Source organism: Charadrius vociferus, unplaced genomic scaffold (assembly GCF_000708025.1).
Source record: "Charadrius vociferus isolate BGI_N301 unplaced genomic scaffold, ASM70802v2 scaffold43, whole genome shotgun sequence".
Lineage (NCBI taxonomy): Eukaryota > Metazoa > Chordata > Aves > Charadriiformes > Charadriidae > Charadrius > Charadrius vociferus.
This window is the reverse complement of record NW_009648043.1, coordinates 675,030-692,687: the sequence shown is the minus strand read 5'-3', so window position 1 is coordinate 692,687 and position 17,658 is coordinate 675,030.

The following is a 17,658-nucleotide window of genomic DNA, read 5'->3' as shown; positions in this document are numbered from 1 at the left end:
TAAGGTGAAATTTTATTTCTCTGGCTTGATATGAAATGATGTTTTCTGTTTCCCAATAGCAAGTGTGGCCACTGAACATACATATGTGCAAAAGATTCAAGTCTGATGGGTTTTTACTAGGTGACTAAAGCTCTTTCATTATATTTTTATTTCTACTATGGCTGTGCTGGCTCTATGGATGTATTTCCCAGGTTTTCACAAAGGGGCAAAATGGAACTTTTAGCATTGATTTATTATTATTAATTATTATTATTAATATTATTACTACTGCTACTACTGTTGCTGTTATTATTGTTGTTATTGCTATTATAGACATCTACTGCAATCTCTAGGAATGCAGTCAAAACTGCATTCCAGTAAATATCATTGTGCTGCCCAACTAGTCTAAATTTAATCAAAAGCAAGTGTTCATCATAAATAAATAAATAATGATATTACACCATGAACACTTAACATCATAGCATTTAATCCTAGTTTTTCCCAAACACCTGGGAAAATGGGTGTGGTTTTGGGTATACCAAGAAAGTCAGCAAACCAAACTGCTAGGTAATTTCTGAGTGCCTCACAGTACAAATGATTGCAGATTTCTGTCTGAAAAAGAGAAAGTTTTGCTGGCTAACTTTTTAAAGTTATCAATGGAAGTAAGGATGGTTTTCACAAAGTTTTAATCATCACACAAAAATTTCAATAAACTACTCACATGACCTGAAGTGTAAGGTATGCTTAAGAAAAACGTAGAGAATAGTGACACCTTGTCATAAGAAAACAGGCTGTTATGTACAAGCTCCTCAAATGACAAAGGTACACACAGCATGTGTTTGAAATAATTGTATTCAGTCAATTAAGACAAGTACAAGAATTATTGATCAACAAGAACGTTCTTGGTCTTGAACCAAGATTTACATGTATATGCTTGGGGTAACACCTGTTCAGAGGCCCTGTTCAGCTTTCTGTTCACAAAGCCCCTGTACATTGCTACCTTACTTCATTGTTGATCATTTTCTTCCTTCTCCTCTGATTCTCTCTGAAAACTGGTTAAACTCCCTAGATGACAGGTCAGGTCAGCAGATAGGGCCTCCATCCTCTGCAGTGAGAAGTCTCCCACTGCTATTGTTGGCTGCTTCTTCTTATGCTCTTGTGTGGTTCAGCCTCAACCAGTACAGATGCTTCATTTGACAGTGTTTCCTTACAACTCCAGTCTTGCAGAGCTGCTCCCTCTTTCTGATCCACCGTATGGGTCAAAGGCCTCAAAATTACCGGGACAGATTTTCTAACAACTACTGAGGACTGTGAGCTGTGGTACATTGCTGCCATAGCTAAGGATGCATATACCAATCTAAGCAGACCTGCCAACCCTCCCATCTTTTTTTTTTTTTTTTTTTATTTCTCTTGAGAGGCTCCCAGAAACCCTCTGAGGAACCTGAAGATACCACTGCTCCCAGGTAAGGATAGCCACAGGTGCCTTGACTTCTGTCAACCTTCGAAGCAAGCTCTAGCAGTATCTAACAAGCTACCAGCTGTCTTTGATCAGAGTGATTGAAGATTTTGTCTCAGCTGACCCTTGATTAGGGAGGGTCAGGCACCTTTAACATAGCTAACAGAGGTACTGAGCACTTTGTACATCAATTTGGGAAAAAAAAAAAAAAAGAAGCAAATTAACACAGTATAAATAATCCAAAATCCTTATTATCAAACAAGATAACCATGAGCATCGCTTAAAATCATGTTTTAATTTATGGTTGAGAGAGGACCAAGGGATTACACTTAGTCAGTTTATAGGTCAACTGGAGAATAATGATTTGATAAATTGTAGTACTCAGTTTTTCTGTCTCGTGATCCTATGCTTAATAGTCAAAACACACTGGCTTTGACAAGAAACATTAGCTCCGTGTCAATTTGTCTTCAAATATTTAAAATATTGGACTAGAACCAGGTCTTCCCTCTTTCCTCTGAAATGATGGATGTCAGAGTTTACCTTTCTGAGGAAAGATGATATACCTTTATACTGACCTTTGGCTTTCAGGAAAAAGCATCAGACATGAGAGTCACAAAAAATCATGACACTTGAGAGCAGATGTATGAACATTAGATTTAATATAAATCAGCTCAAGGTATAATGTTTTCAATACAAGTTGCTTTGAAAGCAGTTCATGATGAAACCTGACTCACAAGGCGTGCTGTCTTGTGGTGTACCTCTATGAAAATATATAAAGAAATCGCAATCAATTTTTCTCCTGAGGCTTTGTGATCTGAAAGGTTAATTGGCAATGCCTTTGGTCTGCAAATAAGTACCAAGTTACAGGACTGCAAGGTCCTGGATGTCATCATGTTTTGGAAATTCATATACATGAAAAAGTTGCTTTGAAAGGTTGTGTGCAGGGTATTACTGCTCAAGCAATAAAGAAACATCAAAGAACAAAGCGGATCTGGAAAGTTATTCTATATTCAGATCAATGTTGCAGACATCAGAGATTTCAGATAAGAATCTGCTGTTTTCCTGTTGTACTAAAATTAGCAAAAATTGTAGAAGTTTCAGGTTGTAAAAACTAAATGATGACACCTTTAAAACATCGAAGCAATGTATGGAACAATAAGCAGATTGCTGGAAGGGAAGAACAGAAAATATTTGCTTAATTAATTATACTCTAACCTATGTTGCTCCTTATGGTATAATAAATGTGTGAATAACAAGAGTAGAATTTTTTTTTAATATGTTTGTGAGAGTGGCATTCAGTTTCCCTAATCATTTTAAAAATCAAGTTATACTAGAAATGAAATACTTTTCTTCATTGTGATAGGTAGAAAAAAGAAGAACTAAAAAGATACTGGTAATATAACAAATGGAGGAAAAAGACAACCAAAGTTGTATTCTTGAAAATAAGGTACAAAATTGTTATATTTTTAACAGGGGAAAGATTTCTGATTTCAAATATTTTCAGTATTATTCCATTTTATCCTCCAGATTCCATATACAAAGTTTTTCCTTCATGCAATTAACTCTAACAAGCAACTGTTTGTTTTCTAAATCACGTTTTATAATCTTAAATCCAATATTATATAGTGAAGACCAATGTTGTATATAACTTGTCTAGAATTTTCCACAGTATCCTCTTAAGCACTTGAAAGTCTCCATAAAAATCCCAATTAAAATTTCTTTGACAAAAGTTATGGATTGCTACGTCCTCACATGTCAAAGGTCTGTTTTGGAGGTCAATAAAATTGGTCAGAGTGCACTCTCTGGTCCTGAGGCCAACATGTCAATCACATTTGCCAAACTTGCCTACCCCCAGAGAGGGCGGCCATTTCTGAGCTGCCCATAGGAACTGGCTCATGGCCTCTCTGAATTCTGCCACCATGCTCAGACATTGTCTAGGATCATTGCATCTGAGCCAGAGTTAAGCCAGGTAGTGTGTTGATAATAGCGCACTACAAACACTTATCAGGGCATAAGCACATGTTCTGGCTCTGATTCGTTTGCCAAGATGAAGACAGCAAATGAGTTTGCCATCATCACAGATTCCCACAACTCTTTGTGGTGCTGACACTCAGGTGACATCAAAGTCCTCTCTCAGCCTTGACAAAGTTTCAGAAACACCCACCCCGCTCTGAAAATGCAATAGTTCTTCTTCGTTGATGCTTCTGGTTTAGAAACGAACATTTTACAAGGGCACTAAGAAACAAAATCAGTCTTTCGTGAGTCCTCAAGTTTTAAAACATCATTTTAAATCTAGCTTCACACAACTGTTTTCTATCCTGTAACCTCATATATATTACTTAAAATTCTATATAGAACCTTATGGGAATAACAGTATTTATCCACTGAAAGGATTTACGATTTACATTAGATCGTTTGCCATAAGATATAAATTTTAACATGACTTTCATATTTGTTAGGATATCATCCTGATAACATAATTAAGTATCATAATCATTTAAAAAACCTGCAAAATGTCTTCTTTACGACTTTTTAAAGAATATGAACTTTTCTTCAGGTATGCTGAAATTGGAAATTATTCCATTAATAGATATTTACTATTACTTTATTATATTTAATTCAACAGACTGTGTCAGAGTGTATTACAAAGCTTTCTAAAAGTGATTTTTTTTTCTTTTTCTCCAAAATAATCAGGCTCTTCAGTATGCAAACTGCTAATCACATCCTAAAGTAAAATAAAAGTCCTATTGCCATTTCAAAAACATCTTGAAAGCCGCTGACGTTTCATTTTTTATGTGTTAAAACACAAAAGTTATGGCAATCAAAAAGAATGTACTCATAATCACTGTAGCTATATTACTTAAAACATAAACAGATGACAGTTTTTGTAATACAAGTTTAATTGAAATGCTGTATATTGTAACACTATAGCATTTAAGATACTAAGAATGTAATTGATCAGACAGCACAGTGTTTCCATGAAACCTTTTTTCAGTTTCTTTTGTAAGGTCAGACCTTAAGAAACCTGAAGCAGGAGAGCTCAAAAAGAGAAATGAGAAGACAAAAGGCATATTCTGTGGGTTTATAACTTAGTAACTAAGCATCTGCATTATAAAACTTTCGTGATATTTAGTTATTTTAGATGTTATCCAAAGCCCACTAAAAGAAGTGAGAAGGCTCTCCAGTGTTTAAAATGTTTTCTAGATATTGGGATTTTCAAGATATTGGGCTTTGATCAAAAAAATATTTACTCAAATACAGTTTAGGAGCTGGTGTACTTTTGTTTAATGACACTTAAATTTCAAATTAAAAGAAAGATATTTTACTAGTTTTATCATTGTTTTTATTTTATTGTGGTATTTTCTTGAACAATCAAAAGGTTCCATTTTATACTTATTTTCAGAAATGTATTTTATAGTGTTTGTTTCAAGATAATGGAGAATAATAAATTGTCCTACTGAAAATTCTAAGAAAAAGTTCTTCATTAATACATTGCGATTATGGCTAGATTCCAAGGGGTGGGGGAGGTGGGGAGGATGACACTTAGCTTAAATGCCCAGATACTTCTGTTCAGCATTTTGGACCCACTAGAATTCACAAAACGGAACTGCTATCTGTAAGCCTCCTGTTTCCATCCCTATGCACACAATTAATTGCCTGAATCCACGTATTCCACAACAACCTGAAAGGAGGCAATCAAAATGAAACAGATCTAACACTGCTGAAGGGACGTGTGAGAATACCTATTCCCACAAAAGAGGAGGTGCTTTTCCTTCTTTCATTCATTGAAACCCTGAGGATGGCACTGAGCTGCTGTTTTGGCAGCAGGAAGCAGGTAACAGTATGGGAGCCTCTCTGCTTGCAGGACCATGATGCAAGTACACACTAGAATGTGTAAATTAGCGTATTTTTAACACCTCAGAGGCTCTACAACTTTTTGTGATTGAATAGATGTTAAATGGAGTTTTCCACTCAGCTTGAAAAGCAGCATCCCACAACACTGGTTATCAACTACCTGTGTGCTTCTCATTCATCCATCACTTCAGTAGCACAGCACCAGTCAAAGCAAACTTCTTTCTGACATAAGGATCACAGTTGTTTTATCAAATTTTATTGTACTCTCTAGTTTTCTTAGTCTTCAACGAAGAAAAATAATTTTGTTTAAGGGTTTCAAGGACACATTTAGAATCCTTTTTTCATTGGCATGACAGTTACTATCTGAGTAAAGAATTATCCCAAATTTGAAGCAGTCTGGCAATGGCATCTATACAAACATTGAAAGGAAATTGTTCGTGACATTTCAAAGGCACGTAGACTATTATATTTTTGTTTGCCTGAAAATTACATCAGTTATTCTGGGGAAAAATGTACACAGTTGGTATTTACATGTTGTCCTTTAAATATACCTGTTCCTGAAGTGTTGGGGGGAGGCAGGGGCAGGAATATTACACTAATGTTGTATTGAAACTTGAACAAACTGTATTGATCTCTTGAACAAATTCTACTAATATGTAGAATTTTGCCTTTGAATTATAATGTGGATTTTGTCTCCTACAAGTAAAGAAACTGGCAAAACCTTCCAGATCACTGTTATATACTGAATAGTCCCTTCATAGGAGTACATTAGAACAAATTCTATCTGTCCTTCACAGTTAATACCCACAAAGCAGCCTAATGTACCAGTCACTACAGTATTCTGTATGATCCCTGCAGGTTCATTTTACAGCTGTTCAGGGAGGATGGTTAAAAGCATGAAATATATAATGTGTAATCCAGAGAAAACTGAGTGATGAGGAGCACGATAGTATGCTTGGCTACAAGGATCATACCTGATGACAGCTAGATCCAATGAGCTGTAACTTCAGTTTATAATCCTCTCCTAGTCTTGTGGCAGCCTCAAAAATAAGCTGTGCACTTTAAAATGGAACAGTTTGTTGTGTTGGGGTTTGGTTTTTTTTGCAGCGTTTTTTTAGCTGTCATTATTCCTTCTCATTATCAAAATCCAGGAAAGGCTGTAAATTGTCAATCTGTTACTCTTCATCTTTTTTTGATTTTAATAACTGATAGACTCAAACAAGATGGACTGTAAGCCTACTGCAAACTTTTTATTCATGTCATCCTTACACAATGATGGTGGCTGCACTGTAGTGCAAAGAATACATCAGCTTATCAGGTGACGAAAGCTCCCAACTTCCACTGATTTAATCAGTGATTCTACTTCCTAATTAATTTTAACAATCCAGTAATCTTTCAGTGACATTAAATCTTCTTTTCCTTCTGAGAAATATGCATTAAATGGATTTTACTTCATCAGGCAAGTGTGGTTTCAGCTGTTTCTATGTATCCTCTTGCTGTTGTGGATTTTATATTGGTCCTCCCCATTGCAAACAGGAAATGTATGAAGAATCAAAGCTAATACGTGTCATGTTCTGTTTACTAAAGGAAAGCTTAAAATGGTCAGGACTTTAAAGTACACCTCCGTGATGCAGAAGACATCATATTTAAAAGGAGTTTCAAAGACAGTGAAATAGAGGATAGATGTGTTAGTGTTGAACCAACATTCAGAAGGAGAAAAAGGGTCTCAGAAAAAGTATGGTGACACATATCTTCAGTGAGAAATCAATTTTACATATAGGTGTTCTACAGGGTCTGGGAATTTCAGAAGATTTACAAAATTAAAACAATGGAGAATCACAGAACCACAGAATGGTCAGGGTTGGAAGGGACCTCTGGAGATCACCTAGTTCAACTCCCCCACCAGAGCAGGGTCACCTGCAGCAGGTTGCACAGGACAGCGTCCAGGCAGGTTTTGAATGTCTCCAGAATGGGAGACTCCACCACCTCTCTGGGCAGCCTGTTCCAATGCTCCACTACCCTCAAAGTAAAGCAGTTCCTCCTCATGTTAAGATGCAACTTCCTATGTTCAATTTTGTGCCATTACCTCTTGTTCTATCACTGGGCACCACTGAAAAAAATCTGTTCCCATCCCCCTGGCACTCTCCCTTTAAGTATTTATAAGTATTGATAAAATCCCCCCTCAGTCTTCTTTTCTCTAGACTAAAAAGACCCAAGTCCCTCAGCCTTTCCTCATAAGAGAGATGCTCCAATCCCCTAATCATCTTTGTAGCTCGTTGCTGGACCCTCTCCAGCAGTTCCCTGTCCTTCTTGAACCCAGGAGCCCAGAACTGGACACAGTACTCCAGAAGTGGCCTCACCAGGGCAGAGTAGAGGGGTAGAATACTAAAATGTCTGTTTTCTTCTGAATTCACAAACACCTGTGATGCTGTCAGAGTGATAGGTGTACTTGATGAGGAGAGAGGACTGCAGTAATTTTGCCCTGCTAGCTAGAACAGTTGCTGGGTTGTGCCTGTAGTTCATCTACACAGGCAGCGGGACCATCTCCAAGGGTCTATCAGTGTCCACCATGTATGAATTTTGTTAGGATTGCTAGAAGGTCAAAATATAGGCTAAGATTCTTCTTGTATATTTTGTTCCTTACTTTCCACCTTCATATGTAGCATGCGCTGCTCTTAAACAAGAGTTTTGGGGGTTTCTAAGACTAAGGATGTCTAGGAATAATGCTTAAGGTTATATTCCCACACATCAGGAAGCAAATCAGGCCAAGGACAGCTATGGGATTTTTAAGTCCTCTGGGCAGAAGCTATGCTCTTTCATCTTATTATTCACTTTTCTGGGACACAGAAGTCCTCTTCCATATGTGAAGTGCATGAAAAATGTTACTGATTCAGCAGGTTTTCCTCACACTGGTAACTGACATTAATTTAGCACATATGTAAACGACTGAGAGAGAGAAGACAAGGATCTTCCAACCTTACATTTTAGGGTGGTTTGACTTATGGGAATTTTGAATCAAATCAACGTCTTTGTCTCATGGTGGGCTGTTCCCAGGCTTCCCTTCAGAAATACACTTGTTTCAGAATTTTTGGCTGAAGAACCACTTCTGTGTCCTACATATTTGACTGGCTTGAATAAATCATTGCTGCCATAGCATCTGGGAGTTGGCAAAAACTGACAGGTATGCAACAAGGATACAGCTTTTTTTTTCTGGATAGCTCATTAGAGTCATTCTGCCACTCCCTGAATGCCCAGATTTAACTAGATAAAAAATGGGAACTAATTTGGTCCACAAAGCTTAAGGCTCTTACACCAACACAAGCATGATATACAAGTTTATCTGTATAAAGAAAGAAGGAAGAGATAAAATGAATAAAAGGTTTTAATTTAATTAATTCAGATCTTTTGATGAGACTCTTTCAAAATTTGTGTCTTCCTTTTAATTCAAACAAGTTACTTCTCTTTGGATGTGTTCTAATGTCTCTGGAGTTGCATTACTCTGTGAATTTGTGCTTTCTCACTTCCCTTTTTCCACAATCAAGACCTTTTTTTTCTGTCAGGAAGCAGGCCATCACATGAGATGAAAAGTAGGATTTTGGTGTTATAAGGGTAATGTTTTCTCTTTGCAGCGGCTGAGGTAATATCTTTGATTGCCTAAGAACAGGTCAGGAGAATTCTGACTTTGTTCATGGTTCTATTCCAGCAGTTCACAAGAAATAGTGCTTCGTACGCTTTTCAAAGTACTTTTACTGTGGTATTACTCCATAGATTTAGAAAGATGCATGGACACAAAAGCAACTCAAATCTACTACAAATCAAAATTCCCCACTTTAGCTGCATTGGCGGAGAACCCGAGATGTTACTGAACTTCATTCAACCTGAATGTTGGTGATTCAATTACAAATACATGTACTAATGTGCTCAGTTTCAGTCATATCCTTTGAGTATCATAGTGCTGGATTTTGTCTTCTGTGAATAAATGTTTGGGACTGGATGATATCAGTGAAGTCATGTATCCAAAACATTCAGAAAATACTAAATTAATTGTAGGTGGCCAGCCTCCCCACAGTCTTACCAGTAGGAAAACATTAACCAAAAAGGAGTTTCACCTGTTTTTAACACAATTTTCACAAGGTGTTTGCCCTTTCATGTTCAAATTAGACATCTTTGAAGAGATATTGTTTTAAGAATAGTAGTGTTATTTGGTGGATGATAAGATAGATTCCATTATTACCAAATTCAAAATACTTCTAAAAAAATGTTTTTATACAGATAGATTCTGCAGTAGCAGATCTTTGAATTTCAATAGAAGCTTTTACGGTAAATCGTAAAGTAGTGCTGTGGCCCTTTAAATTTTAGATTTTTGCTTTGCAGAAACATTTGTTTGTAGACTGTTACTTCCTTCAAAAGAACCACATCTACAAAATTAAGTCAGAAATTTGATCTAATGGGTGAGAGGGAATGGGACAGATGGAAATCTGTAAACAGATAATTTCATAATAAGCTACAGAAGTAACATAGGTACTGGGAAGAAAGAAATCCAAAGTGACAAAACTCCTACAAGAAACCCAACAAGAACATTTCAAATAAATGCACATAAACTACAGCATTTTCAAAAAAGATAATGTGTTTGCAGTTTCCACAACAGTCAATGAGTCAGGAAAACCTGGGTATTTTGTTTATTCTTTTGCAGCTATAACCTAACCCTGTCAGCTAAGCTTACAAGTTCAGCAGTCAAAATTGGCATGTATAAGTTGGTAAATGTTTAGACAGCATCTTCAAATACTTTACTGCATTAATAGGATTTTTTTTTTTAAATAGATTTAAATATTATGGCAGTGATTTTGCTACTCATTTCTCTTTAAACTGAACAGGAACAATAAAGGTACAAACTCTACTTGGTTCTGTTCTCTTCCCATGGGGCAATTTTGTCATCATGGGCCTATTTGCAAGTTCTGCTTTCCATAACTTTAATAGGTTTCCCTGGTTCAATCCTCCTTGGGGGAAAAAAAAAAAATCAGCAGCAGAAAGAAACAAAAAACATAATATCTTCTTTTGACGGGATGCACAAAGTATCAGTAGAGGAGTAGTGTAAGCTCAGCAGAGACTCTCAAGAGAAAATAGGAGTTTCAATCTCTCAGCTTTTTGCACATTTCACTAAAGGCTTGCGGATGGTAGCTCAGGGACTGTGATGCAGAAGGCAGGGTATTACTTTGACAGAAAGGTGTAACATTGTGAAAGATGTATGTGAATGTTGGTATATGTTCTATATTGTATTCTATTGGTAAGGATGGGGATATATGATTCCCACCTTCCTAGAATGGTGAGAGTTCAAAGAGTTAATGTGGAGGCCATCGATGGTCAATTTGTCATAGGATTTTATGAACTGGATAGGGGTAGAAGAAGCCATCTCTCTACAGCCTCGTTTAATCTTACACCATCTATATTCTTCTAGTCGAGAGTTTTGGTGAGATAGTGATAGGTATGAGACATCTTTTCCATTATTTGGATGATCTGAAGAAATGTACTAGAGAGGATCACAGTGTCAGATAAATTGATTTGTCTGTGAGAGACTTTTTGAGTGATATAGTTTGGGGAAAGCAGGAAGGGGAATAATAGAGAAAAGGAGGAGAAGGGAGTGCTTTATCCTTTTGTTTCAAAGGAGGGCTTTGTGTTTATCAATTTCTCTATACCTACCGAAAGCTATAAAGTACTGCAAGCACAGTAAGTTAGAAAAGCAGTCTCAGAGGAGTCATTAAATTATCACAGTGGTAAAACTTGCAGAAATCTTTGGGTTGAATAGCTTGGTCCATTTTCTAAAATTGTATTTTCTTCAGTCAAACAAAATACTAAGTCTTCAGGGATGCTCCTGATTATATTGGGATCTCTGAAAGATTATCTAGGAGGCAGGTAACTTCTGGCCCATTTTCTTGTTTTACTTAGCATGTCTCCTTCTTTTCCTCAATTTCTAGTGACCTTAGCGTTCATGTAGTTTCTGGCAGCCAATAACACAGTTTAGAATTCCCTCCCATTCATCGCTATATACACCACCTTCCTTTTAGGTGTTTAGAAAGTTATGACAATTTTATGCTGTGAGTAATGCTAAGATATGAAAGTTATTTCATGCATTTTTAATTAAGGTAGGTAGTGTGGTTGAATTTAATGAATGTCATATTTTGAAATGAAAATAAATTTTCTCCAACCTGTAACAGAGCAGCAAACAATTAAAAGACATTAAATATGAACATTGTAAATTGTGGTAGCTATCCTTAAGAAACTATAGATTATTTCAGTTTCTGTTATTTAGGGTTCCCTTCTCAACCAACGTTGGAGTTTGAGTGAAAACTATTTTAATGTTTTACCATGATAATTAGGACACAAAATTTTCAATCTGAGATTATGAATTACTTTCCGAACAGTTATTTAAACTTCCCAGGACTTGTGTGTGTGGTTTTTCTTCATTTTATAGACATTTTGAATAAGTTTAGAAAGAAATTCTAAACACGTTTCTAAAAATCATCTACTCTGTTTCTCTGTGGACAGTTTTGAATGTTTTTATAGCCTCCCTAGAAAAGTCCAAAGACCTAGAGAAGTCCTCTGACTTGGTCAGAGATCTGATTTACATTATCATGCTTAAATTATACGATACATGCAAGACTGTGGTTACAAATACTACAGGGAAAATCAAAGCTTTTTATGGATCCTGTGCTTCCCAAGCATATATAATGTATACTGAACATGGATTGATAGTATGTGGATTATCAATTGGGTTTTGCTGATTTGTCAGTGAAGTCATTAACTCATTTCCTTTTCTGATAGCTGAACTATGTTTTTTTAGTGTTTGTGATTAAAATGATGACTTTCTGATTCTGAGGGGCTGACAAAAATGGAATGCATTTTATTCTGACCTCTCTATTTTTGTCAATTTTATTTCCTGTTTGCACATATTTTAAAAGATGGAGTAAGAGAGTGACATTCCCTTTCTTTTACTACAGCTCCAAGAGGAGTCACATGCTGGAGTGTGGCCTGAAACTAACTCACTCAAAAGCTGTATTTAACTCTGTGTCGCTATTTTCTTCACTAGGATTACTTATTGCAGCAAATGTAAGTAATGGTATGGATATTTTCAGAATCAAGAGCTGAGTGAATCGGAAGTTTTACAGATTATAGACTAAGATGGCCTTTTGTTGACACCAAAAAGGCAGATGATAGTTTCTGGTAAGAAACTGTTCGATACTTATTTCATTCAGATACTAGTGATAATTAGCCATCTGTGTCCAGATCCTCACAGAAATTCAATGATATGCATCAGCATTGGCTGCTTAGTGACTTTAGTAAATATGACCAGTCATCTACTACATCTTTAAGCATTGAAATACCTGCAAATATCTGACCCTCATCTGGATTTTAAAAACGATTTGATGTATTCAGTAACATTTAGACATCCTAATCAGGTTAAGAGCTTTTGAATACACCACTGATCTTTCAGCCTCTTTGGATTCACCCAAACCTTTGAAAACCAGACAGAAAAGCGTGTATAAAATTATTTCAGGGTCAAATTTGATTACAAGCTGAACATGACAGTCATTTTGTTTTGATTAAAAAAAAATAAAATAGAAGCACCTGCAAGACAAGAAGTATTTCTTCTTCATTAGTTACTGGCAAAGTTTCAGTTCAAACATTGTTTCCTGCTCTTTGTGTACTATTTAATTGAAGATGTAGAATAACTGATGATAGTCTGCAAGAAAAATAACATGAATGATTAAAAGTCTATCAAACATGAAAGAGTAAGGATATTTAGTGTGAGGAGATAGGGAGAGAAAGGAAAATTGAACACAATGACAATTTTTAAACAAATAAACACTACCACAGAGAAAAGACATACTCTATTTTCCACCTGTGTGAAAGACAGGGCAAGTAGCACTGACCTTAAATTGCATTAAGACAGGTTTATGTTAGACAGTGGGTAAGACTTCTAATGCTATTAAAGATAATGAAGTGCTGGGATAGATTGCCTGCACAGCTGTGGGTCTCTATTATTGTGTAAGACATTACAAGAAAAACTTCTCTGAGTAATGATCTAGTTACAGTGTCTCCTGCCTTGAGACAGGAGGTGAACTAGGCGACCTTCTGAAATATGTCCCAGTCTTACAGGTAAAAACTTAATGCCCCCTCTTCCCTGTAAGAATCTATGCATTGCTAGTGATTGAAAACCAGTAGAGAATTAACAAGGTGAAATTAATGAATCTTGGAGATGTAGCTCTGAAATTCTCTAATAATTTCACTAAAAGAACACATTATAACCTTATGCAAATAGACAACAAATATTTCTGTTCAACTGGCTTAAAAGAAAAATAAGCAGACTGTTAAGAGTGACCATTGGTCCTGGACTCAGGGAAATAGGAATGATATGTATTTGTATCCTGCAGTGTATGAAAGAAACAGTTTTATTTAAGAGGTGTTAGTCCCAGTAGAAACAATAGATCTGGCATAGATAACTCTCCATACTAGAGAAATGTTACTGAAAAGAAACAGGATTTGCATGATGACAAGGGTAATTAAAATCCAAGTTAAAAATGTTTGTTTATGCTCAAGCGGAATAGTATCTGTGGTAAATTAGAGCCTAGTACTCTCTTAACAAACATCTAATTAGTAAAAACAACAGCATACAATTCTATCCTGGAGGAACCTTCTCTCAATTACTGAAAGCAATGATCCTTCATGCTTCAGAATAAGATGCTCTTTTTTTTTTTTAATAACTGTTGAATGTATTCCATGCGTTTTGGGAGTTTTTAAAGCTCATTGCTCAACTACCTTATCTTGACAAAAATCCCAGCAGTGAGAAGACTGCTGAATGGTTACCAAGCATAAGATTTGACAACTCAGAAGGTAGGTTTACCAGGCAGTTATGTTCTCATGTTTTGTTATACAATCACTTTTTTTTTTTTTTTTTTTTTTTTTTTTTTTTAATATTAACTTGGCTATCAAGAGTATGAGAACAGTCTGGCAGCTCATTGAGTGATACAGCTAATAAGCTAATACTTGCTACTTCACTTTCTGTTTCAGAGAGTCTGGAGCATTTCCAGAACTTTGTGTGAGGTATCTTATTAATTCAGAGTTTTATTTAGACCTTTTTAAAGTGCATACACTGCAGTCTGCATTAGAGAGAGTTAGTTAAAGAAAGGAAGGTGATAAAACATTTGTTATATTTCCTGATAAGTACAAACTTGAGACCCGTGGGGGAGAAAAAACATTAAGTACAATGTAATCTTACTTCTCAAATTCAGAAGCAGTCCACATATATTTTTGCATGATTACATCAGAGCTAATGAAGTCTGCCCCATAAGCCTAGTAGTTTGGATTCAGCAACATGTGAATGAAATTATACTGCTGCAAGCAGAAGTATGCAAGCTCAGTAGATGCTTACAGATCATCTCTTTTGTCACTGATTCTGCATTCCTCAAAGATGTTTAACTTTGAAGGTTGCCTATAGAAATAGGTTATTGTATTTCAAATAAATATGGGTGGAATCAACTCATATCTATTCGTATTTCTCAGTAAAGTCATCTCCCAAAGAATGATTTTTATGTTTCCAACAGGAAGTTCCTTTGTAATGAAATTGCAAGTTTATGCAATTTGTCTCTGTTCCGCACGACATCCTTGTCTCTAAATTAGAGAGACATGGATTTGACCGATGGACCCCTCGGTGGATAAGGAACTGGGTGGATGGTCGCATTAAAAGAGTTGTGTCAACAGCTCTATGTCCAAGTGGTAAGCAGTGACAAAGTGGTATTATTCAGGGGTTTGTACTGGGACTGGTGCTGTTTAATATCTTTGTTGGCAACATGGATGTAGGGATTGAGTGCACCCTCAACAAGTTTGGCGACAACAGAAAGCTGTGTGGAGCTGTCGACATGCTGGAGGGGACAGATACCATCCAGGGGGACATGGAAAGGCTTGAGAAGTGGGCCTGTGCAAACCTCATGGAGTTGAACAAGGTGAAGTGCAAGGTCCTGCACCTGGGTCAGGGCAACCCCAAGTACAAATACAGGCTGGGTGGAAAATGGATTGAGAATAGCCCTAAAGAGAAGGACTTGGGGGTGTTGGTGGATGAGAAGCTCAACTTGAGCCTGCAATGTGTGCTTGCAGTCCGGAAGGCCAACCGTATCCTGGGCTGCATCAAAAAAAGTGTGGCCAGCTACTCTCCTCCGGTGAGACCCCACTTGGAGTACTGCGTCCAGCTCTGGAGTCCCCAACATAAGAACGACATGGAGCTGTTGGCGAAAGTCCAGCAGAGGGCCATGAAGATGATCAGAGGACTGGAACACCTCTCCTATGAAGACAAGCTCAGAGAGTTGGTGTTGTTCAGCCTGGAGAAGAGAAGATTCCGGGGAGACCTTATAGCAGCTTTCCAGTATCTAAAGGGAGCCTACAGGAAAGACGGGGAGAGACTCTTTATCAGGGAGTGTCATGATAGGACAAGGGGAAATGGTTTTAAACTGGAAGAGGGTAGATTTAGATGAGATATTAGGAAGAAATTTTTCACTATGAGGGTGGTGAGGAACTGGAACAAGTTGTCCAGAGAAGTTGTAGAGGCCCCATCCCTGGAAGTGTTCAAGGCCAGGCTGGATGGGGCTTTTATCAACCTGGTCTAGTGGGAGGTGTCCCTGCCTATGGCAGGGGGGGTGGAACTTGTTGATCTTCAAGGTCTTTTCCAACCTAAGCCATTCTACAATTCTATGAGTCTATGATTATTAGCCAAAAGCTGAATCCAGAGGACTTAGGTGATTTTTCTTTTTAAAGGATAAGCATACACCATTGAAGGTAAGAATAGAGATTTTTAACTGGACTCAGCATCCTTTATGAATGTGAAAAATAGAGAATGAGTTTGTTGTGCTTGTTGTAGTCTCTGTTGAGAAGACAGGTTGTAGATGAAGTTTTCTAGAGGTTGCTAACTTCATGATTAGTTCTATCGGATTGCTGTAATTTAGACAGAATGTGATGAAAAAGTGAGTAATATCGAGTCCCCGTCCATCACGAAAGCACAGGATTGCTAATCACTGCAGCTTGTCTGACACAATCAAAATCATCCTGGCTCAATGTAGTTTTGTTATGATTTGAGGAGGTATACTGTCTGCAAGATAGCGTTTTGGGAATTTAAATGACAGTAAATTGCTCTGCATCTATTTTAGTAAAGCAAAGAAGAAGAATGCTTACAGGAATGAAAGGAATATTTTCATTCCAAAGAATTTTTCCACTATAATTTTCCTGCAAGCATAGGTTCCCACTACAGTTGGGGACTGATATAATGATGAATAATCTGTTGCAAGTTGCTTAGCCAGAACATGAAAACTTTTTCTTAGTTTCCCTAATAATTATGATTTCTAAAATGTTTGCTTCAAAGAAAACTTTGACTGCTCATTATTCTCTATTTATTGGTTCTGATTTGTTGCTTAAGTCCTGCTAACATTTTTTTTTTTTTTTTGCAGGCTGCATAACTCAATGTCTTGTAAATAAGAGCATAAAAAACCCCTCAGGATAATTTCTCTTTCCTCAATCCTATTCACAAACAATAACATAAGACAAAGGAATGTGTTAGGGTTACTGTAAATCAATTTTTTCTTATGTCACTCAACATTTTTATCCAGTTGTGTGTTGTGGTTTAACCCCAGCCAGCAACAAGGAGCGTGCAGCTGCTCGCTCACTCCCCTCATTTGGGATGAGGAGAGAATCAGAAGAGTAAAAGTAAGGAAAAACTCATGGGTTGAGATAAAGGCAGTTTAATAGGGAGAGTAAAAGCCATGTATGCAAGCAAAGCAAAACAAAGACATCATTCACTGCTTCTCATCAGCAAGCAGGTGTTCAGCCATCTCCAGGAAAGCAGGGCTACATCATGTGTAATGGTTACCTGGGAAGACAAACGCCATCACTCCAAACGCCCACCCTTTTCTTCTTCCCCCAGCTTTATATACTGGGCATAACATCATATGGTATGGAATATCCCTTTGGTCAGTTGTGGGCAACTATCCCGGCCGTGTCTCCTCTCAACTTCCTGTGCACTCCCAGCCTGCTCGTTGGTGGGGTGGTGTGAGAAGCAGAAGAGGCCTTGATTGCTTAGCAACAACCAAAAATATCGATGCACTATCGACATTTCTTTCACAACTTCCTGTGCACTCCCAGCCTGCTCGTTGGTGGGGTGGTGTGAGAAGCAGAAGAGGCCTTGATTGCTTAGCAACAACCAAAAATATCGATGCACTATCGACATTTCTTTCATCCCAAATCATAGAATCATAGAATGGTTTAAGTTGGAAAGGACCTTGAAGATCATCAAGTTCCAACCTCCCTGCCATGGGCAGGGACACCTCCCC